Raw genomic sequence first — 27,256 nt, forward strand, 5'->3', positions numbered from 1 at the left:
GTCGCGGATAAATACAACAAAATAAAACTAGTACCGCTACCGAAAAAAAGAAGATTTATTCATAACACACGTGGAAAGACCCAGGAAAACCGAGTTAACGATAAAAACGATAACAAAATAACGCTGAAAACCGATAAAAACCCTGAAAACCATACATTTAACACCTGAGCCTCAACTCTCGCGGCCCGGTACCAAACGACTCACGGACCGGTACCGGTCCGAGGCCCAGGGGTTGGGGACCACTGGTATAGAGCACTTTGAGTAATCCAGGAGAGTAGAAAAGCGCTATATAAGGATCAGTCCATTCACTCTCTGAACAGAGTTTCGTCATGTTACTTTTGCACTATTATGTTCCGGCACATGTTGTTATTACATGGCTTGATTAAGGTACACATTAGGCTGACATCTGGGGTCAGAGCTGAAACTGGTCTTGGCCTGCACAGGACCAGCAGTGTGTCTGCAACTGGCCCGTGGCTGCACACAACTTACACATGGCCCACATACCATAAAGAATGATGGCCCTTTGGTGGCCCAGATCAGGTTTGCCAGAGGTAATCCGCAGTGTGTCTGCAACTGGCCTTGTGCTGGCCTATGTCTGGGCCACCACTGGCAAACCAGATCTGGGCCACTAAAGGCCTGTCATTCTTTGCGGTATGTGGGCCATGTGTAAGCACATCGTGTAGGCCAGATCCGGGCCATACCAATTTTGCTATGTGAGATAACGATAGAAATAGTAATTTGTTAGATTACTAGTAACTGAAAAAAGTAACGGTAATAGGAGCGCCCTTACTTTTATTCCCATCACTGACCATAGATATAAATCTGAGAAAAATGCATTTTCTATTACTTTGTTGAAGATTTTTGAAGACTGCATCTGTCACAGTCTGGCTGAGGCAGACTGTATGTATTGTAAAAAGGACTCAAATGCAGACCAAAACAGAACGTGAAATGTGACGTGGATTAACAAAAACAAGCCATTTATTAAGGCTGGCAAAAATAGATACAAACAAAAGGAATGGGAAAAACTAAACAAAAACCTAAACTGGGTGAACCTAAACTAAAACATGAAAAAAACTTAAACATGGAGAACTGGCATGGATACCTGGGGACACGACGTGGACAAACAATGAGTATACAACATAACAGATGGGCTGTGGACAGCCTTCTAGCCTTCAAATCTGCCCTTACTTGCTTGTTTTTCCGGTCGCTAGCGCCACAGGACGCCACAGAAAACTTTAAAATGGACCCAGAAATGTCGCTCCGTTTCTTGTACATTTTTAATTCTCGAGGAGCTAGGAAAGCCTTATTGGCGTCGCCCGCATGTTTTGTACCTTAGGCTCATCAGAGACAATCATATCCAGGTAAAATAATTTCCTTTAGCTCAGGTGGCAGAGCAGGTCAGCCACTAATCAGAAGGTCGGTGGTTCGATCCCAGGCTGCCTCCTGGCTGCATGCCAAATATCCTTGGGCAAGATACTAACCCCATGTTTGCCTACTGGTGGTGGTCAGAGGGCCCGGTGGCGCCTGTGTCCGGCAGCCTCGCCTCTGTCAGTGCGCCCCAGGGCAGCTGTGGCTACAATGTAGCTTGCTATCGCCAGTGTGTGAATGTGTGTGTGAATGGGTGAATGACTGAATGTAGTGTAAAGCGCTTTGGGGTCCTTAAGGACTAGAAAAGCGCTATACAAATGCAGGCCATTTACCATTTACCATTTACACACATTTAGGAATTACTCAGCTAATTACATGGATAATTGAATTATTGCCGGTGTTGTGCCAGAAAAGTGTTCGCCTGCCAAAACTGATTTCCAATGTTTCCGTGTGTAATATGTGTAATATCTTTATGTATGTTGGTAAATAGACTTCGGTGAACATGGTTTACAAAGGGGTCATATATATAATAATTACCTGTTTTTCAAGTATCTTTATAACTCTGGTTATAATGTAAGTACAATTTATATATTTGTTGCGCTGTCTGCTGTCCTCCTGGCCAGATTACTCTTAAAAAATAATTTTCTAATGTCAACAAAATTTTTTGGGAACTGGATAAATAAAGGATATATAAAAATCACTGCCAAAAACTGATTGCAGCTTCTACCTTGTTACAGGAATGTTGCTGGTGGCTCAAGGTGACTTGATATCATTAATGAGGGAAACATTTGACATATTTGTCACATATTATTGACCAACAAGTTTTTTATAGCAGTTTAAATACCAGCAATCAGTTCAGGGCAAAAACCGGAAATCATTTTTTGGCACAACATCGGTCATTCTTACACATGTACTGTATCATATAAAATATATAAACGAAATGTCTTTGAAACGTATAGAATCTAATCTTTTGTTTGTTTGTTTTTTTTACATAGCACTTTATCAAACTGTTGTCTGCTACAGAGTTAAAAGTATTATACTAATAATATAGCATCCACCATCTCCTGCTTGCATATTTCTGAAAACATCTTAGTGGTGTGGCAGCCACGAGTGAGCCAGCTCTGCAAACCCTGTGGATGGACGATGCAGTGGACAGTGGGAGGAAGCATCCTAAAGCTCTCTTTGCAGACCACCCTGTGTGATTCTCCACTCGTTGACCAGAAAAGACAAACCGCAGGTCTCAGTTGCTGCACCCCATCCACATCTGATCTTGCTTCATCAGATTCAGCAACCCTGCCAGAGACTTCCTGTAATCTATTACAGTTGTAAAAGAAACGGTCCAGGAACAGGTCACTCAGGTTAATCCTGTGTGAACAACTGTAAATATTATTTTTTCATCTTTACATACTGTGTATTTGAAATATTCTTGTTTAATTGTTATTTACTTTATTGCTATCAAATAAATATCCATGTAATATTGTTCAAAGTTAGCGTTATGTTCATACATGTTAAAAATGCCTGTAAATCTAATTGAGTTCAGTGACAATTACTGTTTGTTTTAATCAATTTATTAATAACACAATACCTTTAATCTAACACAACACGTCTAACAACATAACAAATATATTCAAATAAATAAATATCTTAATGCATAACTCATTTTGGCATTGATCTTTCAAGAAGAGAAAACAGTCTGTCCATCCTCTCCCTGCTCTCCTCTCCTCAGCCTCTCTTTGCTGCCTCATGTCCTCTCTGATGAGGTCTAGCAGCTCATCATTCCTGTGTCTTTTTCCCTGTTGAGGTTGCCCCCCCCCCCCCCCATCACTGTCGTTTTGGTCTGACCCCCTCTCCTGACCCTGGATACTTGCAATCCTAAAGGCAGAGGAAATCAAAAATGACAGTAGACAAATGAAAACAACACAACCCTTAGTAATTGCACATTTATTACTTTGTGTTCTTAAGAATTATCTTCTTGATAACACACATACGTACTTTGTATTTTTTGAAGTTCTCCCATTTCTTCTGGCCTGCAAGGGGGTGACTTTCACCTGCAGGCCCATCTTCTCCAGTATTGTCCTGATCACACACAACAAATAAGAAGAAAGGAAACCCTGGCAACTATGTTAATCCCTAAATCCAAACGTTTTCACAGCAGAACACCAGAGGAACGCCGTCTGGACATCACAGGTTCTGTACAGCAGCGGTCCGTGAGTCGTTTGGTACCGGGCCACGAGAGTTGAGGCTCCGGTGTGAAATTTATGTTTTTCAGGGTTTTTATCATTAACTCTGTTTCCCTGGGTCTTTTCCCGTGTTGTAGTTGTGCGTCTTATTTTGAAAGAAATATTTACACGTTACCATAGCGACTGGGGCGCATTAAGGGGCAGAGAGGAGGATGTTACTCTGTTGGCACATTTCAGGAGGACGCTGCTAATAAAGTTACACAATTACACAGTTAATTTGCGTTTATTAATATAATTTCAAAATAACACAGTTTTTGTCTTGGTCGGATCATTTTATTTTGTCGTATTTTTCCACGACACATTAAAGGCCGCTCCGTGTCTAATGTAACCGGTCTGTGGCGCAACAAAGGTTGGGGACCGCTGCTGTACAGCATGAGGGTTAATAAAACCGCACTCATATATATCAATATGATGTATAAATTGATTAATTCTTGTACCTCCATGACACAGTGGCCCGATTCTTCACCCAAGTGAAGAGGTAATCGTTTTCTCCTCGCTTTAATGAATGAGCCGCTTGGCCTTTGTTCCCCACAACATAACAGCATAGAAATTAATTCGAAAAAATCAAAATTAGCTGTATGTAAGCGGCAATATATGACAAACCGCAGGACCCACCATACAAGCTAGTTTAGGGTTATTTGAATAATAAAAAAAAAAACAATGCAGATGCCCATAGCTTAACAACACAGCCACTATGACAATTTAACTTTTGTACAACCAGATTTTCATATACTTACATTTGAAAGTGTTTTCCTCTTCGACCACCATTGTTATCAGAAAAAAATCTCCGGTATGGCCCGCAATGGATCCTGGGATATGGTAGGACACGAAGGATACATCGGACACATCCTTAAAATTTGGGGAAAAGTAGGATGCATTTGTCGGCACATTTTGAGTACTCTTTGAATTCGGACAGCCTTCGTCACGTCCCTGTGACGTCATTGTTTCCAAATATGGAATCGAAGCATCCTTCCCTTGAATTTGGACACAGCTAACCCTCAAATTCGCGGAAAAGTAGGATGCATTTGTCGCCACATTTTGAGTACTCTTTGAATTCGGACAGCCGTCGTCGTGTCGCTGTGACGTCATTGCCTCAAAATACGTACTTCGAGGCATCCTTCCCCTGAATTCGGACACAGCTAGGGAATGACTGAAAACACACGGACTAAGTACACACAGGAGGATAATGAGGGAAGCGGAAACACACGGGGAAACAGCTGAAGCAAATGAACATAACAACGTCACAGAGGAAGTGTAAAATTAAACACAATGAACACAGTAACACAGGACCTCTTCAAAATAAAACAGGAAACATAATGAAACACAGACATGACTACATGAACTTGACAACAAAAGACATGCAGACATGAAGCACATAAAGGACAAGGAAGACGTAACACAGGGGTTGAATTTTCTTTATCTCTGATGAAGTTATGAAATTATTTTATGCACAAAATTGAAAAGAAAACTCCATCTTTTATTCTTTATTCAGATTTGATTACTGTGGTTTGTCAGACATCAGCTCTTTGGTCTCAGCACTGAAGTCCAAACCCAGTCACACCAGTTCACATTTCAGACCTTCAACAAAGAAGAAAAATCCATACACTTGATTTTCACCTTCAGTTTCTCCTCATGATTTTCTTTTCTTTTCTTTTCTTTTCTTTTCTTTGTATCCATTAACATCTGAGTCACTGTAATATTTTTATATATAAAATTATGAATTTAAGGGTCACCACATTTTTTCACTTTGTGTGTGAACAGGAGTCATGAGGTCTTACTTACTGTAGACCCCATCACTCCTGTTCATAATTTGATAGTTTAAAAAATAGACAGCCAACCCTGTCAGAGGCATTGTGGGGTCACATTAATTATTATTATTATACTATTGTGTTTTTGCAAAAATTAAAATGCCCCTCATTCCTTCATGTTCTTATCTGCGAGACATTGCATGAGTTATAAATTTAGTCCTCACATGGAAGTTTGAGCCCACTTTGTTTCTCACTCTCTGCTGAAAACATAAAGACAGATGGTCTTCTCTGTAAGTGTTTCCTACTGCACAGTAATTTGGTTTTGTGTTGTAGGGATGACTCCTCTGTTAAATGGTAGCATACCAGTAGTTTAGCTTGTTTGTAATAGCATGAATATAATCCATTGTTTCAACATTGTTTGGTTTTAATTTACATTTTTAGGGTTTTTTAAAAGCATCCATTTATATTTTTAAAATGGAACAGGAATTGGGAATTGGGGAAAAAAAAGTATTTTCTATAACTTTATTGAAGTTTCCTGAAGACTGTATGAAGCTGTTGTTTGAAGTTTGTCTAATAAACTTACATCTTTCATTCTTTATACAGATTGTTGAGCTGTGGTTTGTCAAAGATCAGCTGTAATTATCTGGCAGCAGCTCTGAAGTCCAACCCTTCCCATCTGAGAGAGCTGGACCTGTGCTACAATGACCTGCAGAATCCAGATCTGTCTGAGCTGGTTGATCTTCAGGAGAGTCTAGACTACAGACTGGAAACTCTGCAGTACGTAAACTGTTGGAGTGAGTGGGTGGTGCTGTCAGCAGTATTGTACTAAACACAGTCAGTATGAAACAAAGATCCAGTGTTTCTTGTAAAGTTGGAGGCTTCTCACTGAAGCCTTATAAAAAGTAATCATCATTCATCAAACTGTAAGAGCATCAAATCTAATCTCATACTGTTTGTTCTCTCATTTCATGCCTTAACAGCTGATCAGTTTTAACGTTGTCACAGTATGACTCAAAACTGTGACAACAAGTGACAAGACTGCAAATCACTGGCTCTTATTACAGAGAACCATCCTTACATTTAGTAACCATGTGGTCGTCATACAGACCACCCACATAGCAGACACGTCTGGCCCGGATCTGGTGTCAAGCTGGCACTTCTGACTGACTGATGTCATGGCAGGGTGTATGTCAACCAGATGTGGGCCAGGTCTGGCAATGATGGCAGTATTTATGTTCCTATTTTCCTATTTTAGTTAGAAAACCCAAATGCCATGTTGCAATACTATACTGCTATGGTAGCCAACATTTCAAATGCAGCCTTGACAGGTTTGTGAGTGTACACTTTATCCAAAACCCAGTAAGGGTTTACGCGTGTTTACCACTGGGTGGCTGTAGCTCAGGAGGAAGAGCAGGTCACCTAGTGATCGGAAGGTTAATGGTTTGAGCCCTGGCTCCTCCAGTCTGCTTGTCTGATGTGTGAATGTGTATGAATGCAGTTAGGGAAGCACTGAGTTTAGAGAAAGTGTGTGAATGTGGCATGTTGTATAGAGCACTTTGAGTAATCCAGGAGAGTAGAAAAGCGCTATATAAGAATCAGTCCATTCACTGTCTGAACAGAGTTTCGTCATGTTACTTTTGCACTATTATGTTCCGGCATGTTGTTATTACATGGCTTGATTAAGGTACACATTAGGCTGACATCTGGGGCCAGAGGTGAAACTGTTCTGGGCCAGCACAGGGCCAGCTCTGTGTCTGCAATTGGCCCGTGGCTGCACAGAACTTACACATGGCCCACATACCATAAAGAATGACGGCCCTTTGGTGGCCCAGATCAGGTTTGCCAGAGGTAATCCACGCATGGGCCAGCAAAGGACCACCAGTGTATCTGCAACTGGCCTTGTGCTGGCCTATGTCTGGGCCACCTTTGGCAAACCAGATCTGGGCCACCAAAGGGACGTCATTCTTTGCGGTATGTGAGCCATGTGTAAGCACATTGCGTGGGCCAGATCTGGGCCATACCAATTTTGCTATGTGGGCAGAAGCTCTGCTGAAGTCTACGAATCATGTTTATGTCTGTGTCCTTCTGTCAGTACTGTTCAGTGACAGCCTCCATGTTGATCAAACAATTAAATTTTCTATTCAATTTTATTTATATAGTGCCAAATCACAACAACAGTCGCCTCAAGGCGCTTTATATTGTACAGTAGATCCTACAATAATAGATACAGAGAAAAACCCAACAATCATATGACCCCCTATGAGCAAGCACTTTGGCCACAGTGGGAAGGAAAAACTCCCTTTTAACATGAAGAAACCTCCGGCAGAACCAGGCTCAGGGAGGGGCAGGGCCATCTGCTGCGACCGGTTGGGCTGAGAGAAGGAAGACAGGATAAAGACATGCTGTGGAAGAGAGACAGAGATTAATAACAAGTATGATTCAATGCAGAGAGGTCTGTTAACACATAGTGAGTGAGAAAGGTGACTGGAAAGGAAAAACTCAATGCATCATGGGAATCCCCCAGCAGCCTACGTCTATTGCAGTATAACTAAGGGAGGATTCAGGGTCACCTGGTCCAGCCCTAACTATATGCTTTAGCAAAAAGGAAAGTTTGAAGCCTAATCTTAAAAGTAGAGATAGTGTCTGTCTCCTGAATCCAAACTGGAAGCTGGTTCCACAGAAGAGGGGCCTGAAAACTGAAGGCTCTCCCTCCCATTCTACTTTTAAATACTCTAGGAACAACAAGTAGGCCTGCAGTGTGATAGCGAAGTGCTCTAATAGGGTGATATGGTACTACAAGGTCATTAAGATAAGATGGGGCCTGATTATTTAAGACCTTGTATGTGAGGAGCAGGATTTTGAATTAAATTCTGGATTTAACAGGAAGCCAATGAAGGGAAGCCAATACAGGAGAAATCTGCTCTCTCTTTCTAGTCCCTGTCAGGACTCTTGCTGCAGCATTTTGGATTAACTGAAGGCTTTTCAGGGAGTTTTTAGGACTTCCTGATAATAATGAATTACAGTAGTCCAGCCTGGAAGTGATAAATGCATGAACTAGTTTTTCAGCGTCACTCTGAGACAGGATATTTCTAATTTTAGAGATGTTGTGCAAATGGAAGAAAGCAGTCTTACATATTTGTTTAATATGTGCGTTAAAGGACATGTCCTGGTCAGAAATGACTCCAAGGTTCCTCAAAGTATTATTGGAGGCCAAGGTAATGCCATCCGGAGTAAGAATCTGGTTAGATACCATATTTCTAAGATTTTCAGGGCCGAGTACAATAACCTCAGTTTGATCTGAATTAAGAAGGAGAAAGTTAGCGGCCATCCAGGTCTTTATGTCTTTAAGGCATTCCTGCAATTTAACTAATTGGTGTGTGTTATCTGGCTTCATGGACAGATAGAGCTGGGTGTCATCTGCATAGCAGTGTAAATGTATGCTATGTCTTCTAATGATGCTGCCTAAGGGAAGCTTGTATAATGTAAATAGAATTGGTCCTAGCACTGAACCCTGTGGAACTCCATAGTTGACAAATTGGAGTCTATTACACAGATATGATACAAACCACTGCAGCACAGTACCTGTAATACCTACAGCGTGTCCTAATCGCTCTAATAGGATATTGTGGTCGACAGTATCGAACACTGCATTGAGGTCTAGCAGGACAAGCACAGAGATGAGTCCACTGTCAGAGGCCATAAGAAGATCATTTGTAACCTTCACTAAAGCTGTTTCTGTGCTGTGATGAGCTCTGAAACCTGACTGAAACTCTTCCAATAAGCCATTCCTCTGCAGATGATCTGTTAGCTGTTTGACAACTTTCAAGGATTTTTGATATGAAAGGAAGGTTGGAGATTGGCCTATAATTAGTTAAGACTGCTGAGTCTAGAGATGCTTTTTGAGTAAAGGTTTAACTACAGCCAGCTTGAAGGCCTGTGGTACATAGCCGATTATTAGAGATAGGTTGATCATATTTAAGCTTGAACCATTAATTAATGGCAGGACATCTTTGAGCAGTTTTGTAGGAATGGGGCCTAAAAGACACGTTGATGATTTGGAGGAAGTAATTGTTGAACTTAACTCAGAAAGATCAATTGGAGAAAAAGAGTCTAAATGAATATCAATGGTACTGAAAGTAGCTGTAGATAATATTACATTTATGGGATGATTATTGGTAATCACTGGTAAGGGCTTTCTTATAAAGCAACAAAGTATTTCTCCAGGCTAAGTGATGATCTTCTAAATTTGTGACATGTCATTTCCTCTCCAGCTTATGAGTTATCTGCTTTAAGCTATGTGTTTGAGAATTATACCACGGAGTCAGGTACTTCTGGTTTGAGGTCTTAGTTTTCACCGGACCTACAGTATCCACAGTCTTACGTAGTGAGGACGTAAAGTTATTAACAGGATAATCGACCTCTGTTGGAGTAGTGTTCAGATAGCTGCTCCGCTCTATGTTGGTACAGAGCATTGAAGATGATAACAGTGGGTGGATTATATTCTTAAACTTAGTTACAGCGCTTTCAGAAAGACATCTACTGTGGTGAAGTCTACTCCCCACTGCTGTGTAATCAATTATTGTAAATGTAAATGTTATCAGAAAATGATCAGACAGGAGAGGGTTTTCAGGAAACACTGTTAAATGTTCAGTTTCTATGCCATATGTTAAAACAAGATCTAGAGTGTGGTTAAAGTGGTGGGTGGGTTCTTTTACATTTTGAGAGAAGCCAATTGAGTCTAATAACAGATTAAATGCCATGTTTGACCTCAGGCGGGTGTGTCGCCGAGTGGGGAAAAACAGCCCCCAGCTGCTTGGGGTCTGCCGGGGAACAGCTAGCGAGGCCTACGCTATCTTCGGCTGCACCAGCTCCAGGGGCCTGGCTAGCTACGGGTGTATCAATCAGTAATCCTGGCCTCCAGAGCTGCAAATATGCTACATTTGTTACAAGTATCACTACAGCTAAAGGAGGCTGAGGAGTAACTAAACATCTGACACAATGAGCAGGAAAGTGCAGGAGTAAGTAAGTAAGTAAGGTTTATTTATAAAGCACTTTTTGTAGACAGGCATTCACAAAGCGCTGAGGTAAAAATAAAGAAAACATTAAGTAATAAAGAAAAGCGTCTGGACTTCTTTAAGTTACTTGAAGACGTTTCACCTCTCATCTGAGAAGCTTCTTCAGTTCTATGGTCAAATGGTGGAGAGTCCCAGATATAAACCTAGTGGGAGTATCCCCCCACAGAGGGACAAAAGGACCCCCTGATGATCCTCTAATCGCCTGAGCCAAGGTGTGAAACTGGGTGTGGGTCCCAATCAGTCAGAGTTTCGGGTGTGTTCATTGTGAAACCTGGCTCCACCTTATCATGCGAATTCCTGAGGTCAGATGGCCCAGGATGTGAGTGGGCGTTAAGGCGTCTGGGAAGGGATCTCAAAACTGGATTATAGATGGCAGAGAGTTGGTGTCGTAAACCCCCGCCTCTGTTCAAAGATAGTCGCTCACAGTGGACATAGATGGCTTCTTTCACTCCTCTTTCAAACCATCTGTCCTCTCTGTCCAAAATGTGAACATTGGCATCCTCGAAAGAGTGTCCTTTATCCTTAAGATGCAGATGGACTGCTGAGTCTTGTCCTGTGGAGGTGGCTCTTCTGTGTTGTGCCATGCGCTTGTGAAGTGACTGTTTGGTCTCTCCAATGTAGAGGTCTGGGCATTTCTCGCTGCACTGTACAGCATACACCACATTGTTAAGTCTGTGTTTTGGCGTTTTGTCTTTCGGGTGAACCAGTTTTTGTCTGAGCGTGTTGCTGGGTCTGAAATGCACCGGGATGTCATGCTTGGAGAAAATTCTCCTAAGTTTTTCTGATACACCGGCTACATAGGGGATGACAATGTTGTTGCGTCTGTCCTTCTTATCCTCCCCTGGGTAAAGGCGGTGATATGTAAGGCGGTCAATAATTTTTTTGACCTTAGAACTGAAGAAGCTTCTCGGATGAGAGGTGAAACGTCTTCAAGTAACTTAAAGAAGTCCAGACGCTTTTCTTTGCAAGCTCCTTTGACTACGATGACCTGGATGACTGAGAACCCTCACAGACATTAAGTAATAAAATAGATAATATAAACAATGTAAATTCAAAACAATTCAAAAGTGTTGATTAACAGAAGGCCTTTTTAAATAATAAAGTTTTTAACTGCTTTTTAAAGGATTCCACAGAGTCAACCAAACGTAATTGTGGTGGTAGACTGTTCCAAAGCCTTGGTGCCACAGACTGAAAGGCTCTGTCCCCTTTCGTCTTCAGTCGTGTACGGGGAACAACCAACAAACTCTGAGCCTGTGAGTGAAGACAACAAGCAGCAATGTATTTTATAAGAAGCTTGGATAAATAATCTGGGGCCTGGCCATTTAGTGCTCTGTATGTTAAAACAAGAATTTTAAAATGAATTCTAAAATCTATTGGGAGCCAATGTAAAGAATATAAAATGGGAGTAATGTGAGCACGCTTGCTAGAACAAGTTATTAATAAATCATTATAGACCCTTAAGAGAGCGGTCTCAGTGGAGTGCTGCTTTTGAAAGCCAGACTGAAAAGGGTCAGCAATCTGTAATCTGCATAGTAAGGACCTGAACTGACTTTCTACAATTTTTTCCAGTAATTTGCTTAAAAATGGCAATTTTGAAATAGGCCGGTAATTACTAGTAGAGATCTAGATTCTGTTTTTTCAATAGAGGAGTTACCTCAGCATGTTTAAAATAAGATGGAACACAGCCTTGCCTCAGTGAACTGTTGATGATGGATAGCAATGTGGGACCAATGCTGGTGAGAGTCCCAGACAGGACAGAGGGAGGTAATATATCTAAAGAGCATGAAGAGGATTTCATTTTACCTATCACTGTAATTAAGTCATTAAGTGTGATTGGAGAAAAGGAATTAAATGACCCAAAACACCAAGGGGCATCTTCATAAGGGGAGGCACTTGAGGAGATTTTGGATCTCAGGTCCGTCACCTTATTTACAAAGTGATGGAGAAAAGTATTACAATCTTCATCAGAAAGTAACACAGCATGTTGAGTTGGAGGAGAAACAATACTGTTGATGGTATCATCAACATTTTTTTCTTTCTTTGGCTCTCGGAGGAGGCGGACGCACTTTTTCTTCTCTCCCTTATCTTCCCTGCTAGTTCTTATGTCCTTGTCTAGTCTCGTGTCTTTTTTGTATTACTTTCCCTGGAACACCCTCTCACAGTCTGTGTCTAAAACCTAAAAGAGAATTATGGATTTGATCAACTGGTCTCTGAATGCTATTGACACCCTTTTCTCAACGAGAAGTCTGGGCTCGGGAGAGCCCGAGTGCCCTGGAGGGACTTTCCCTGCCAGATACACGATGGACGGGTGGCAGAAATGGAGGATCGATGGCCTGGCGGGACTGTCGATCGAGGATGCTGAAGATATGTACCTATTCGGAACCATGATAACAGGGTTCTTGCTGATCGGAGCTGGCTTGGCCCTGGCTTGTTGGAGAATTAAGACAGCGAAAACCGGCTGTTCAAACCCCCACAAGGCTGCCCGCTGGGATTGGAACGACAGGTGCGACTTCTCAGAAAGGGCTCACTGAAGGCAGCATGGTTAAGAGCTTGGAGGCGCTTACAACTGCAGTGAATGCTCAGAATAACACCTTTGAGCATATATATGCTGGATTACATCCGGTAAGAATCAACTCAGAACAACATCTCTGGGCGGAAGCTGGATTACATCTCGGATCAGTTGGCTGCGGTCGTGAGGTCTCAGAATCTGCTATGTGAGCAAAAAAGAGTGAAAAGACCACAGAATCGACGGCTAATAACATCATGGAGAAACTCGCAGCTATTAACGGGAGATTGAGAGACCAGTGTCGAAGTGTTAAAAACAGCTTGAAATTCTCATGAGTTGTTTGCAAAAGAAAAATTACCATTATAATCCGGCTACCCCTTTGGCGCCAGCTGCAAGGCTGGAGCTGAACAAAAACTCCCTGATAACGACTGTGTTTAGACTGTTCCTTCCCATTCCATGCAAGGCCACCTGGGTTGGCTGGAAGACTGTTTACTTAGCCTGGCGGGGCGAAGGACACTGTCTCAGCTGAACTATGGACACGCACACACATACATATACTGATACTGATAAGCACTCGCTGACGCATCACCCTCCCTACCCCGGATCCAACGCCACCTCCAACGCTTACCTCCCCTCTGATGTGGACATCGGGTCAGTTGGAGGCGCAGTCGAAAGATTGCAGCGGTCCCAGATCAGATGTACACACTGGAACTCTTTCCCATGTTGCTGTCTGTGTTTATTGTGCTATGGTGTGTTGATATCTGTGCATTCCTGTATTATCCTTCTGTGTTACACATTTCGATGTTTTTTTTCCTCGCTACCTAGCCTGACCTGTCTCCCCAATGTGATGTTTGTGTATTGTATGTACGGTCGGCAAGGTCTGTCAACTCGGTTGTGGGCAAAAGACTTGTGTAACGCAAAGTTATATAAGGACTAGTTTTATTTCAAGGGATGAGTTGACTGACTGACGCGCAGAAGAAATAGTTCTTTATGGAGCCTAGATGGTGTGAATGATGAGACCAAAGACTGCAATATCTTGTACCAAAAATATATTGAATAAATGGGGGAAAGGGGGAAATGGAACAAAATAATTAATACAACACACAACATAAATGTCTACAATTAAATGATAAGTCAATCCTGTGATTTTTTTGTGCAAGAGTCCTTTTGCTAAGAGTCCTTTTTGGTCCTTTTCTTTTTAAAGTTCACTTTTAAGGTATTCCTCCTTAGGGTCCAGCTTCATACAGTGGGGAATATATGTCCGTGGGGGAAAAGAGGGGAAAACAAAGAATGGTCCTACCGGCTCGCCACTTCAATATGAAGAAGATTAATTCAAAGGGAGGGAACAAAACCTGACCTGTAGGTCAGAAAAATGTCCATTAGCACATCAAGTTCGATCCAGTTTACCGGTAAACAAATATATTTTTCTGCAAGTCTATGTAACAATGCAAATCATAAATCATCATCAATCAATGTACAACAGTTAAATTATTAATCATCTTGGCTACGTAGCTTAATCTATACATTCCAGTAGCGTTCGCTACAAATAATACAAAAACAACAATAAAGAAAAACAACTGTCTAACAGACAGCATAGCCAAATTCAAGGCAACACATAACAATAATCATTCAATCGCACTTTGTTTCAAAGTAAGCCCATTAAAATGCTTAAGTAAATAAAAGTGTTCAAAAACAGCGGTTTTTGAACCAGAGTTCCGCTCGCGGTGGGAACACCGCCGCACAAAGTCATTCTTTAATCGCGAAAATGATCGACTGGCTACTGACAACCAAAGGTTGAAAGATATTAAGGACACTTACCGCTGAGGTGAAATGAATTGAGGGGAGAAAACGCTTTGTTTTCCAACACCGTTCTAAATGCCATAAGCTTACAGCCACAGCAGGAGTCGAACCCGGAAGTATCCCTCCACAGCCGGTTTTCAAAGTTGCCGCGACGTGGAAGGAGCCAATCAAGAAAGGGACCTCAAATCAGCTGACGTGGGTCATGTGACAGGGAGTAGTTGATATGGGTTACACTTGCAACTGACAAATAAAGGCTATCTCATCATCTCATCTCATCTCATCAAACAGAATTCTTGAGTTATTCTTATGACCATTTATAAGATTATTGAAATAAGAGGATCTAGCCTATTTCATGGATTCGTTATATAAGTGAAGAAGATCTATGAGGTGCTCACGATAGACAACCAGGCCGGTGGACTTCCAGAGATTCTCTGCTTTTCGTCAGGAGCGTCGAAGACCACGAGACTGATTATTTAACCAGGGTGTGCGGGAACTAATAGAGCAATGCCTAGTTTTGAAAGGAGCAACCTGATTGAGAATGGCAAGACAGTGTTCATTAAAAGAGTTAGTATGGTGCTCAACATCGTCAAAAGAAGTCTTAGGATCAAAAAGGGAAGAAAATTTAGAAATAACAGAGCCATCAATAAAGTGCCTGCACCTAATAAAACCTTGGGGAAGAGACACATTAAAAGAGACTGACTTATGGTTGCTAAAAACAACATCATTTAAATTCAAGTGGTCAAGGGAAATGCCATAAGTGAAGACCAAGTCCAGAGTGTGCCCAGCAGTGTGAGGAGGGCCTGATACATGCTGAACAAAATTAAAAGAGTCCATGATGCTCAGGAACCTCTTAGTGGTACTATTTGATGAGTCTTCTGCATGAATGTTGAAGTCTCTAACAATGATAACCTTTCCAAGTTTATTAGTGGAAGTTAAAACATTTCTTGCAAGTCTGCCAGAAAAGATGCAGCAGACCCAGGTGGACGATAAATTAAGATACTGTCCATGGACTGATCACTTGCAATTTTTATCATGATCATCTCAAAAGAATTCTAACAGCTTGAAGAGGTCATCTGGCATAAAAATGTCTTTTTAAAAATCACAGCTGTTCCACCTCCTCGTGGAGGAGGACAGGTGAAGGGACAGGTGAATAGGCCATGCTGCTAGCGAGTTGGCTACGAGCTAAACTAAGCAAGCGAAACAGTAGAGACGCAGTGAGTGAGTACTTCGGCTATAAATTAGGGAGTGAGTACACAGAGAGTGTGCTTCGGATTGAGCACATGAAGATTATACTATGAAAACAGAAGGTATCTGAAGCGAACACCAAGTGACAGCGCCACCAAGAGCTTGGTGGGACTGACTGACAGCTGATGAAGAGTCTCTGGAAACACTCATTTATCTCCTCTGCTCTTCTTTCTTCTCTTGCAGGTGGGGGTATCCATAGACTGGCTCACTGAGAGAAGAGGAGCTGTGTCCTGGTGATCCAGAGAGGTTGAAACAGCAGCAGCTTGTTTTTAGAGCCCTGTTATAGTGATGTGTCCTGACATGGACCCTTTCTCTCACCACTGCTCCAGCCCCAAACACTGAACTAGTGAAGCAGAAGAAAAGTTCAGAATAAAAATGTAAATAAACATTATTCTTAAATTTAACATGAATCAAGTTGTGATCTTTAAATCTGATGTCACGAGTGTACCTGTGGAAACAGGGAACCCCTGTGGAAAGCCATAACATGGTCTCTGATGGGGTCCACATGTAATAAAAGTATTACAATCTTCATCAGAAAGTAACACAGCATGTTGAGTTGGAGGAGAAACAATACTGTTGATGGTATCATCAACATTTTTTTCTTTCTTTGGCTCTCGGAGGAGGGGGACGCACTTTTTCTCCTCTCCCTTATCTTCCCTGCTTATGTCCTTGTCTAATCTCGTGTTTTTTTTGTATTACTTTCCCTGGAACACTCTCTCACAGTCTGAACCTAAAGAGAATTATGGATTTGATCAACTGGTCTCTGAATGCTATTGACACCCTTTTCTCAACGAGAAGTCTGGGCTCGGGAGAGCCCGAGTGCCCTGGAGGGACTTTCCCTGCCAGATACACGATGGACGGGTGGCAGAAATGGAGGGTCGTGTGCCTGGCGGGACTGTCGATCGAGGACGCTGAAGATATCTACCTATTCGGAACCATGATAACAGGGTTCTTGCTGATCAGAGCTGGCTTGGCCCTGGCTTATCTGAGAATTAAGAAAGCGGAACCGGCTGTTCAAACCCCCCCAAGGCTGCCTGCTGGGATTGAAATGATGGAACGAGGCGCGACTTCTCAGAACGGACTCGAAAGCAGAATGGTTAAGAGCTTGGAGGCGCTTACAGCTGCCGTGAATACTCAGAATAACACCTCTGAACGTATATTGGGATGCATCAAGGAGAGGCCTGCTCAAAATAACACCCTTGAGCGAAAGTTGGATTGCATCACGGAACACCTCACTGCAGTTGTGAGTTCTCAGAATCGGCTGTTTGGGCAAAAGAATGAAAACACCAGGAAGTTTGATACCATCATCGGGAAGCTTGCGGTTCTCCAACGGGAGATTGAGAGACCAGTGTCGGAGTGTTAAAGAAAAGCTTTGAAATTCTCATGAGTTGTCGCAAAAGAAAAATTACCATCATAATCCGGCTACCCCTTCGGCGCCAGCTGTGGGCTCAAGGCTGGAGCCGAACAAAAACTCCCTGATAACGACTGTGTTTAGACTGTTCTTTCCCATTCCATGCAAGGCCACCTGGGTTGGCTGGAAGACTGTTTACTATGGACACGCACACACATACATATACTGATACTGATAAGCACTCACTGACGCATCACCCTCCCTACCCCGGATCCAACGCCACCTCCAACGCTTACCTCCCCTCTGATGTGGACATCGGGTCAGTTGGAGGCGCAGTCGAAAGATTGCAGCGGTCCCAGATCAGATGTACACACTGGAACTCTTTCCCATGTTGCTGTCTGTGTTTATTGTGCTATGGTGTGTTGATATCTGTGCATTCCTGTATTATCCTTCTGTGTTACACATTTCGATGTTTTTTTTCCTCGCTACCTAGCCTGACCTGTCTCCCCAATGTGATGTTTGTGTATTGTATGTACGGTCGGCAAGGTCTGTCAACTCGGTTGTGGGCAAAAGACTTGTGTAACGCAAAGTTATATAAGGACTAGTTTTATTTCAAGGGATGAGTTGACTGACTGACGCGCAGAAGAAATAGTTCTTTATGGAGCCTAGATGGTGTGAATGATGAGACCAAAGACTGCAATATCTTGTACCAAAAATATATTGAATAAATGGGGGAAAGGGGGAAATGGAACAAAATAATTAATACAACACACAACATAAATGTCCACAATTAAATGATAAGTCAATCCTGTGATTTTTTTGTGCAAGAGTCCTTTTGCTAAGAGTCCTTTTTGGTCCTTTTCTTTTTAAAGTTCACTTTTAAGGTATTCCTCCTTAGGGTCCAGCTTCATACAGTGGGGAATATATGTCCGTAATCCAAAGACGGCTAAGTGGGGGAAAAGAGGGGAAAACAAAGAATGGTCCTACCGGCTCGCCACTTCAATATGAAGAAGATTAATTCAAAGGGAGGGAACAAAACCTGACCTGTAGGTCAGAAAAATGTCCATTAGCACATCAAGTTCGATCCAGTTTACCGGTAAACAAATATATTTTTCTGCAAGTCTACTCGGTCTACTCAGTTGTGGGCAAAAGACCTGCAACTGACAAATAAAGGCTATCTCATCTCATCATCTCATCATCTCATCTCATCGCAAAATGTGAGGTCACATGGACTCAGGAAGGCATTTTCCATGATCCCCTCTGATTCCTCTGTGTCAAACCATATCGCAGAAGAATAGGAAAAAACAAAGTGAATACAAGCAGCATCATAAAAGTAGATCACCATAAATCATATCCATAATGGTGTCAGCATAAAAATAAGTTCCCTTAGTTTTTCAATAAGTGCTCCCACATCTTTCAGACTTTCACACGTCGTGTCTTCGTCCATAAAATTTCAGACTTTATAGCTCAAGGTCAGATTTATGAAGTGCAGCAAGAAGTCCACTAATGGGAAAGGAACGTTCTGCGGGAGAACCATGAAAACATGAACCATGACGCGCAGCATTTACAGCCTAAACTATTTTGGACTGTTTGGCTTTGAAAGCATATACAGAAAACTCTACAGATGACACAAAGCCCTTAAAACATATGCCCTTTCTGAAAGCTTCAATGCCAGAAGGGCATGCTGGGAAATATGTTACTCTCTGTCTCGATGACCGTGTTTGTGCCGTCTTGTTGAGTCATGTGACTCATGATGGAACATTTGCTTGTTGCCATCAGGATGCTCAGCACTCTCAGGAAACCCACACTTCACTCCTGAAACCTGCAGGTTGTTGTTAATCAGGTCCAGATGTTGGAAAGGGTTGGACACAAGAGGTGATCTCTGACAAGCAAACTCCCTCTGTTTCCATGTCCATTCTCTTTAGCTTATCCTTGTCAGGGTCATGGCAGGGTGGAGCCTATCACAGCTACCACAGGGTAAGAGGCAGGGCACACCCTGGATAGGTCGCCAGTCTAACATAGAGAGACAGACGACCATGGGTTCTCCCCAAGTATCGGAAAGAACAGACGCAAACATGGGGAGAACATGCAAACTCCACACAGAAAGGGCTCAGCCAGGACCTTCTTGCTTCTTGGTGGTGTTAATCACTGTGCCACCGTACTGACCTAAAAATGTCCTCAAAATAAAATAGTTACACCTGTGACTGAAGCACCAAAGCAGTTCATAAATGAATTAGCGAATTCAACACGACTGTAAAATGTTTACAAATTTAATTTCTTATGAACGTGGAAATGATGCAACCTCATTAACTTCCTGCCAGAAACTGCCTGATTATAAATCATCATAATATAAATGTGACGAAGCTCGTGACTCACAGCTAACAGTTTCAATCTAACAACAAGCAGGCGAGTACCTGAAACAGCCGTTCAGGCAGGGCTGGACTGGCAGCCCACCATGATCACTCATGCATACACATATATTTCATTTAGTTTGATTATTGATTGGAAGCAGGTTCTAATTAGGCTGGTATACATGTTGATGGGGTGGTGCTTAGCTGCACTGCAGGATGTAACAACAATTAAAAGCTATATGGTAGCTGTTAGCAGCGGCTTGTAGTGAAAGCAGACACTTATTCCTTCCTGACGATGACCCGCCATCTCTTTCATTACCACGATCATTTAACCTCCCTCAATTCTTCACTGAAGGTGCATCAGCAGCCTGCTGGGCCCATGAGGCCTGGTTACTGCTTGTTACTAGTTGTTGCTCATTGTTATTACTTGTTGTTGCTGATTGTTGTTACTAGTAGTTACTTGTTGTTGTGACTAGTTGTCGCTGGTTGTTGTTACTCGTTGTTCTTACTAGTTATCGCTGGTTGTTGTTACTTGTTGTTACTAGTAGTTACTCGTTGTTGTGACTTGTTGTCGCTGGTTATTGTTACTTGTTGTTACTAGTAGTTACTAGCAATGTTCCCTCTAAGCTGCGCGCGTGCGCAATTGTGCACTGCTGGCACGGTCTCTGCGCACAGAAAATCTGCGTTGCGCACAGTAAAAAAATCTAACCTGAATTGAAATTAAAAGTAATACTTTAATAATTCTGTTTTGCAGTGTTAGTCAGTAAGTGACTGGCTGCTCCTGTATGGGATTAGAACGATGCCACTTTATCCCATAGTCCAGCCAATAATACGATTCACATTCGTATATACGCAGCTAATCAACGTCGTTGACAGGCTATGACAGCGGCCTTATGTGCCGACACCGGTATTTTAGCTAGCAAAGCGGCGTGGCTGATATGGAAAAGGCTTGAAAGCACTCTCCGCTGTGAGCAAAAACAACACTCTGTCAGTGCGCCCCAGGGTGGCTGTGGCTACAATGTAGATTGCCATCACCAGTGTGTGAATGTGTGCGTGAATGGGTGGATGACTGGTTGTGTAAAGCGCTTTGGGGTCCTTAGGGACTTTCCTATTGGTCGAAAAATGTACCATGTTGACCAATCCAAAAATGATATGGCAACATGGCATTTAGTTGTTTAGGAAGAGGGAAGTTTTAGGAGTGACGGCAGTTTTGAGATGTGAGAGATTTGCGACGTTTAGTGCAAATCTTGTGTAGTTAGTGTGTAGTGTGGTCAGTAGTTTTGTTGTGTGTGTCAGAACAATGAGGCGACTGCTGAATGTTACAGGTGTTACAGCAGTGATACATCTGCTGCTGTCAGGCCTGCAGGTATCAGGCTGTTGTTCTCCTTTATCTCATAGTGGACAGAAATTATTTTTTGGAGTGGCACAAATAATTTGTGTGGCATCAAATTTGATGCAGAACAGCTGATTGTTCTGTAAATAGTTTGAAATGTTTATTTAAAAAAACGCCTTGGCTGCATTTTTAGGTAAACAGCTGCAAAAAACTTTGTTGTTTGCATAACTCAGTTACTTTTTTGAAGAAGTAACTATATAATTAATTGCCTAACATTGGTCATTATATACTGTATTTTGCTGACAGAGAGTTACAGACTCTCTCCCAGACCACAGACTCAGACTCATAATACAAGTCAGAGCTTTATACAAAAAAAAGAAAGTTGTGTTTTCAAAATTGGAGTTCAAGTTAGTTTTTACTTCCAATAGTGTTAACATACTACACAGGTCGTGAATAAGATTTTTTTTTTAAAAATTTCATTGTAAGTGGGCTAAAGCAGTTAATTAAAAGTAATGTAAATGCTGTAATTTGTAATGGATTCGATGCTGGCGTGACCACAGTGCACACGTCTTCTTGTTGATCGTCTTACTAGTTGTCACTGGTTGTTGTTACTTGTTGTTACTTGTTACTAGTAATTACTTGTAGTTACTAGTTGTTACTGGTTGTTGTTACTTCCCAGATAGCAAGCAGACATTGAAACAATGTTCAGTAAATATTAGGTGATTATATTCAACAAACGTTGAAATGTGACATTGACCTAATGTCACTCCTGCACTCTTTTTTAATATTGAAACAACATCAGGTTTTGATATTGAATCCATGTTGAATGCAGACATTGATTCGACGCCAAATTTTCAAACACTGTTAATGTTGAAACAATGTCAGATTCTGATATTGAATCACTGTTGAACTCTGATGTTGATTTTCCATCACTTTTGCACCCTTTGTTACTATTGAAACAACAATAAAGTCATGATTAAAAATCAGTACTTCACAGGTATTTGTATCAATACTAAACCGTTGCAAATTACCAGCAATACTTAAATCTCCAAAAAAGACAATTGTGTATGATACACAAATAGGAAATCCATTATATGGTGGACATTGTCTTACAATTTGTCATGTCTATAATAATATCCCTATAATATGAAGCATCTGGCATTATGTAATAAAAAAATGACAGACATCTCTGTATCAATAACAAAGTAATTTTTTATATTTTTAAAAAAGTCTCTTTGTTACATGTATTGGTTACAGGTCACTTTTTTTTTTGGTTTACTGGGGGATCGGGCTGGATATCGGGCATCCTGCACCACCCATGTGATCTGGAGCGTGGGGGAGACATTTCTGCACTGCTTGGGCGAAGGCAAACTCAGAAACAGCGTTTACCCCCACCTGCTAGATCAGGAAATCTAGGACACAAACAAACACAAAAAGAAGAAGGAAAAAAAAGGCCAAATTAGACCTTAAATATGAATAACCTCTTGTCAGTCGTCTTCAGAAGGGAGAAAGCATCTAAACTACTAGGCTGATTAATATGAAAGTCACAAGGCAGAAATCAGCAAACTGCTGCCTCACTTTGATTCTCAAAGAGCCATTAGCTGATAAGCTCAAAGCCTAATATCTAGAGATAAAATTAATAAACCAAACTATTTGCAGTGAAATGCATTTCTATTCCTATTTGTTGGATCTTCCAACGATAGCCTGCTGTTGTATATTCAATCAGAACATACAGGAGAAGGCCATTTTTAAGCAGTTTAACCAAATTTCACAATTTCTAAAGTTCTGGGTTACAAAAGTCCCACAACCTTTAAGAACTGACCATTACTTTATTTGCCTCCGGTCATTGCACTTCATCTCATCTATGTTGTTAAAAGGCTAATCCAGAGGCAATACCCCAGCATCAACAGGTTCAGTGCTGCAGGATTAACGGAAGGCTCTGATCTCCTCATGGAGGTCCCCGACTTCTCTGATCAGCTCTGTTACCATGATTATAAGTTTTTGGAAGGCTGCATCTGTTGAAAAGAACAATAACACAAAGAATACTGGCTTGTGATAAACTGGATAAGCATTGTGATGAGAAAAAAAACTATATCCATAAGTGATGGCTTCACATTTTGCATTCGGGTTTAAGTAGTTCAATCTGTTAAAACTGTTTACAATTTGGCCTTTTACATATAAATGAAATCCTATGAAAGATGTCAAAGTACAACATTTTAGAACTTGCCTCAGACTCTCTGGAATCTAAAAAAGCAAAATATGATGATATTCAGCAGCATAAATTAGTGTTTTGAAGTTAAGATTACAATGAAATTGTGATGCAGCTCATTGTTTCAAAGCATACCGAAACACAATTTTGATCCGCTCCTCACGTGTTAACCTCTTTGACATGTCAATGGCTGTGAACAAAGAGAAACTTGTAAATAACTCATGAAAGAATAAAGTTACATTGAAACCAAGCACACCATTGTTTTTCTTGTGACATTACCAATACGTTTGATGTGTCACATGGCCCTCTTCCTATTGAAAAAACAAAAGTTGTATCCAAGATGGCCGACTTCTAAATGGCCACCATGGTCACCACCCATCTTTTTTTTTTTTTTTTTTTCAAAAGTTTCTTTTCTTTTTCTTTTTTTTTTTTTGTGTCCCGTTTGGATCTTTAGCCATCAGAATTGTTGTCTTAAGGCCAAGAAAGATGCCAAGCGGATTTATTTTACCAAGTGGATCATCATGGCCTTGCCATATTGGTCCATTTGATTGACCTTTATTATAATTATGAATTCATTTTATTTTCGGTTGCTACAAACGGGACAGACATGACTGGGGGATAAGACAGGGAGAAAGAATGAAAGAAAGAGAGGGAGAGAAAGAAAACCAAAGGGGAGAAGAGACGGTGAGAAAGGGGGGAAGAAAGAAAGAAAAACAAACAAAACACCTGGATCACCTGTATGGAGAAAAAAAAAACAGAAGAGAAAGCAAACAAAAAAAAGAGCAACATAATAAAAAAACCAGCACCATCACAATAAACTAGCTAGCAGTAGATAACAGTAGATACTAAATATTAAACGATATTGTGCAGCACGCAAGATAGACAGCGCACAATGTGCTTTGAGGCAGCAGCCAAGAAAGGTGTAGTCCGCGTCTGTGAACACCCGTGTGTACACCTGTGTGCACACGGGTGTGGATCAACACGCTTGTATTCCAAAGGTTTCTCCATGTAACGATCTGCTAGGGAGTTTGGGGAGCCATAGCCCCGTCCACCAGGGTATGAAGGAGGAGTATGGAGGAGATCCAGGCCCCAGATATCCAGAGGCCCCAGAGTACAAGGACCCGAGGAGGACCACCAAAAGGGGGGGAACTGTGCCACCCTCCTGGGAAGAGCTGAGTAGAGCCCCAAACGAGAGGTCACCCAGCAGCTACGGAGCAGAGGCCAGAGGGGGTTGCAGTGGCGTGTCCGCGGGCTCTGCTGGCAGCCAGCTGTGCCAGAGAGGACCGAGCTTCAGGCCCAGAGGCCAGAGGCCTGAGGGCATCCCACCCCCCAGAAGGGGCCCAGTCGGGCCACAGGCGCCAGGCCCCGCCAATCGGCCACCAGGAGTGAGCCGGTACATACATGAGCACCCAGCCCCAGACGACAAGGACCACCAACACACCAACGTCTGAGGGCATCAGCCACCGGCAGGGAGTGTGGTGAGGGGAGATAGGCCTCCGTAATTTGGAGGGCCTGAGATGTACCCAGAGAGGTTGAGTCTAAGACCCAACCTGACATATAGACACAGACGAACAGGCGCACGCGGACACAAACGTGCCTTCCCACCCCCATATACACAACCAAATACTCGGCAGTCACCCAACGTGTAGACAGACACAGACACCACCCATCTTGAGGAGTTTGCCACATATACTAATGTGCCACAAACAGGACTTTAATATCACCAACCATTCCCATTTTATTACGGTGTATCCATATAAATGGCCCACCCTGTACTTTACTGATCTGAAATGAGAAAATGAAAAAAACAAAACAAAACACAGTGTCAATAAAAAGAGGAAAAACATGATATTGAAGATAAGCTCCAGGTAGGGAACATTCATTATTAAAGTCACGGAAACGTAAAGTCACGTGGGCATGTCATGTGATCATTCGGTCTCAGGCGACTCTTTCACGTGTTTATAAATGGAAGCGTTTCAAATGTAACACACGCATTGTACACATTTGTAGAGGCAACTTTACGTTTCTGGATCACATTGCACACATTTGTAAATCGTTTGATGGAATACAGCAGCCATAGAGTGAGAGTCGTAGTACACGGTGGGCAAGCCGACCGCAGGGCTAACAAAAGCACCCTTGTAGCTTTATAATGGAAAGACATGAATGTATGACATGAAAATATTTTCTTTGTTCAGAGTTGGTGTTGTCTGTGAAATTTATAATTTTCTCCTTCTGTTTAAGTTAGCTTTAGTAATATCATACATACGTCGACCTTCAAATAACAAATAACTAAACTGCATTAAGAGATTTGATTGGACAATCTAGTGTCAGTAATGTGTCAGTAATGAAATGAACCAATGGGCTGCTGTCTTGCGAGTACAGGCGTGCGTAGCGGCCCAAGAAAGCGTTCAAGTAAAACAATTGGAGCTGACTCACAGCCATCAGTTACACGTCAGTTACACTCGTGATAAATGAGCTGCCACGGCCACACCGGGAACTTTGAATGTAGCGCAGGGAGATGCTGTGGAGGTTCCAGCTTTACCCCAGCAGAGTCCTCTGGGCTGAATGTTCCTGTCAATCAATCATTTTATTTTGAAAGTGCTAAATACTCATTTCCTTTTTCCTCAGCAGCACAAACCCCGCAGCTCTGGCTGTGTCACAATTCAGGGTCTGCAGCCTTAAAGGCCACATTTTAAGGCCGATTACGTTACAAAGTTACAAACATTAGCGATGTTAGTACCAACTTGGTTTTAAAGCCTTTACTTTAAAATATACTCCATTCAAAGTTGACCTCAATCTTACAGAGAATGTGATGAATTTATGGATAATTAAAGTCAGTAATATATCCACAAACACAACAAGCTGAAAGTCAGTGAATGCTGCTTGGTTTGCAGTCCTGAATATCACGGCACAAGCAGGATTCACTGCTGTAGTCAGAGAGACAGAGAGTTCATCAGTCACAGGCTGTGTCCCAATCCAGCGACCGCATGCTTCGTAGTGTGTATTTGGAGAATGATTATGTCACAGCGATGCGACGAAGGGTGTCCCAATTCGAAGTGTACTCCAAATGCGGTCGACAAATGCACCCTTCATTTGCCCAAATTAGAAGTGTGGCCCGGTGTACACCTCGTGGTCTCATATATCCCACAATTCATAGCACGGCGGTGGGTGTGGATATTTTGTTTGGGAAAAAACGGCGGATGGCTGAAGACGGGCGGCCGAAGAGTAAACTTTCAAAAGTAAGTACTGAATATGATGTTACTTATTTATGTGCAAATGTTTAATAACGAAGAACATTAAAACATTACTGTTGGCCACATGTCGGCAAAGTTATGTGACATTAGCGATGTTAGTACTAACTTGGTTTTAAATCCTCCATCCATCCATCTTCATCCGCTTTATCCGAGGCCGGGTCGCGGGGGCAGCAGCCTAAGCAGTGAGGCCCAGACCTCCCTCTTCCCAGCCACCTCCTCCAGCTTATCCGGGGGAACACCAAGGCGTTCCCAGGCCAGCCGAGAGATATAATCTCTCCAGCATGTCCTGCTTCTGCCCCGGGGCCTCCTCCCGGTGGGACATGCCCAGAACACCTCACCCAGGAGACGCCCAGGAGGCATCCTTGTCAGATGTCCGAACCACCTCAGCTGGCTCCTTTCGATGTGGAGGAGCAGCGGCTCTACTCTGAGCCCCTCCCGGATGGCTGAACTTCTCACCCTATCTCTAAGGGAGAGGCAAGCCACCCTTCAGAGGAAGCTCATTTCTGCTGCTTGTATCCGCGATCTCGTTCTTTCGGTCACTACCCACAGCTCGTGGCCATAGGGTGAGGTTAGGGACATAGATCGACCGATAAATTGAGAGCTTCGCTTTTACACTCAGCTCCCTCTTCACCACGACGGACTGGTGCAGCGTCCGCATCACTGCAGCCGCGGCACCAATCCGTCTGTCGATCTCCGGCTCCCTTCTCCCATCACTCACGAACAAGACCCCGAGATACTTGAATATCTCCACTTGGGGCAGGAACTCATCTCCGACC

The 27,256-nt window shown here is 42.4% G+C and overlaps 1 pseudogene across 1 annotated transcript in view; it reads left to right on the plus strand.

Annotated features, from left to right (window-relative positions):
- The window catches only part of LOC146380912 (NLR family CARD domain-containing protein 3-like), a 36,969-nt pseudogene extending 20,516 nt beyond the window's left edge, over positions 1 to 16,453 (plus strand). The window contains exons 7-10 of the transcript XR_014801345.1: positions 5,101 to 5,171; positions 5,370 to 5,379; positions 5,960 to 6,133; positions 16,166 to 16,453. The product of XR_014801345.1 is annotated as an NLR family CARD domain-containing protein 3-like (transcript). The remainder of the gene's footprint in view (positions 1 to 5,100; positions 5,172 to 5,369; positions 5,380 to 5,959; positions 6,134 to 16,165) is intronic.
- Positions 16,454 to 27,256: the final 10,803 nt, after the last annotated feature.

Source organism: Perissodus microlepis, chromosome 9 (assembly GCF_051167445.1).
Source record: "Perissodus microlepis isolate ML-2025 ecotype Zambia chromosome 9, ASM5116744v1, whole genome shotgun sequence".
NCBI lineage: Eukaryota > Metazoa > Chordata > Actinopteri > Cichliformes > Cichlidae > Perissodus > Perissodus microlepis.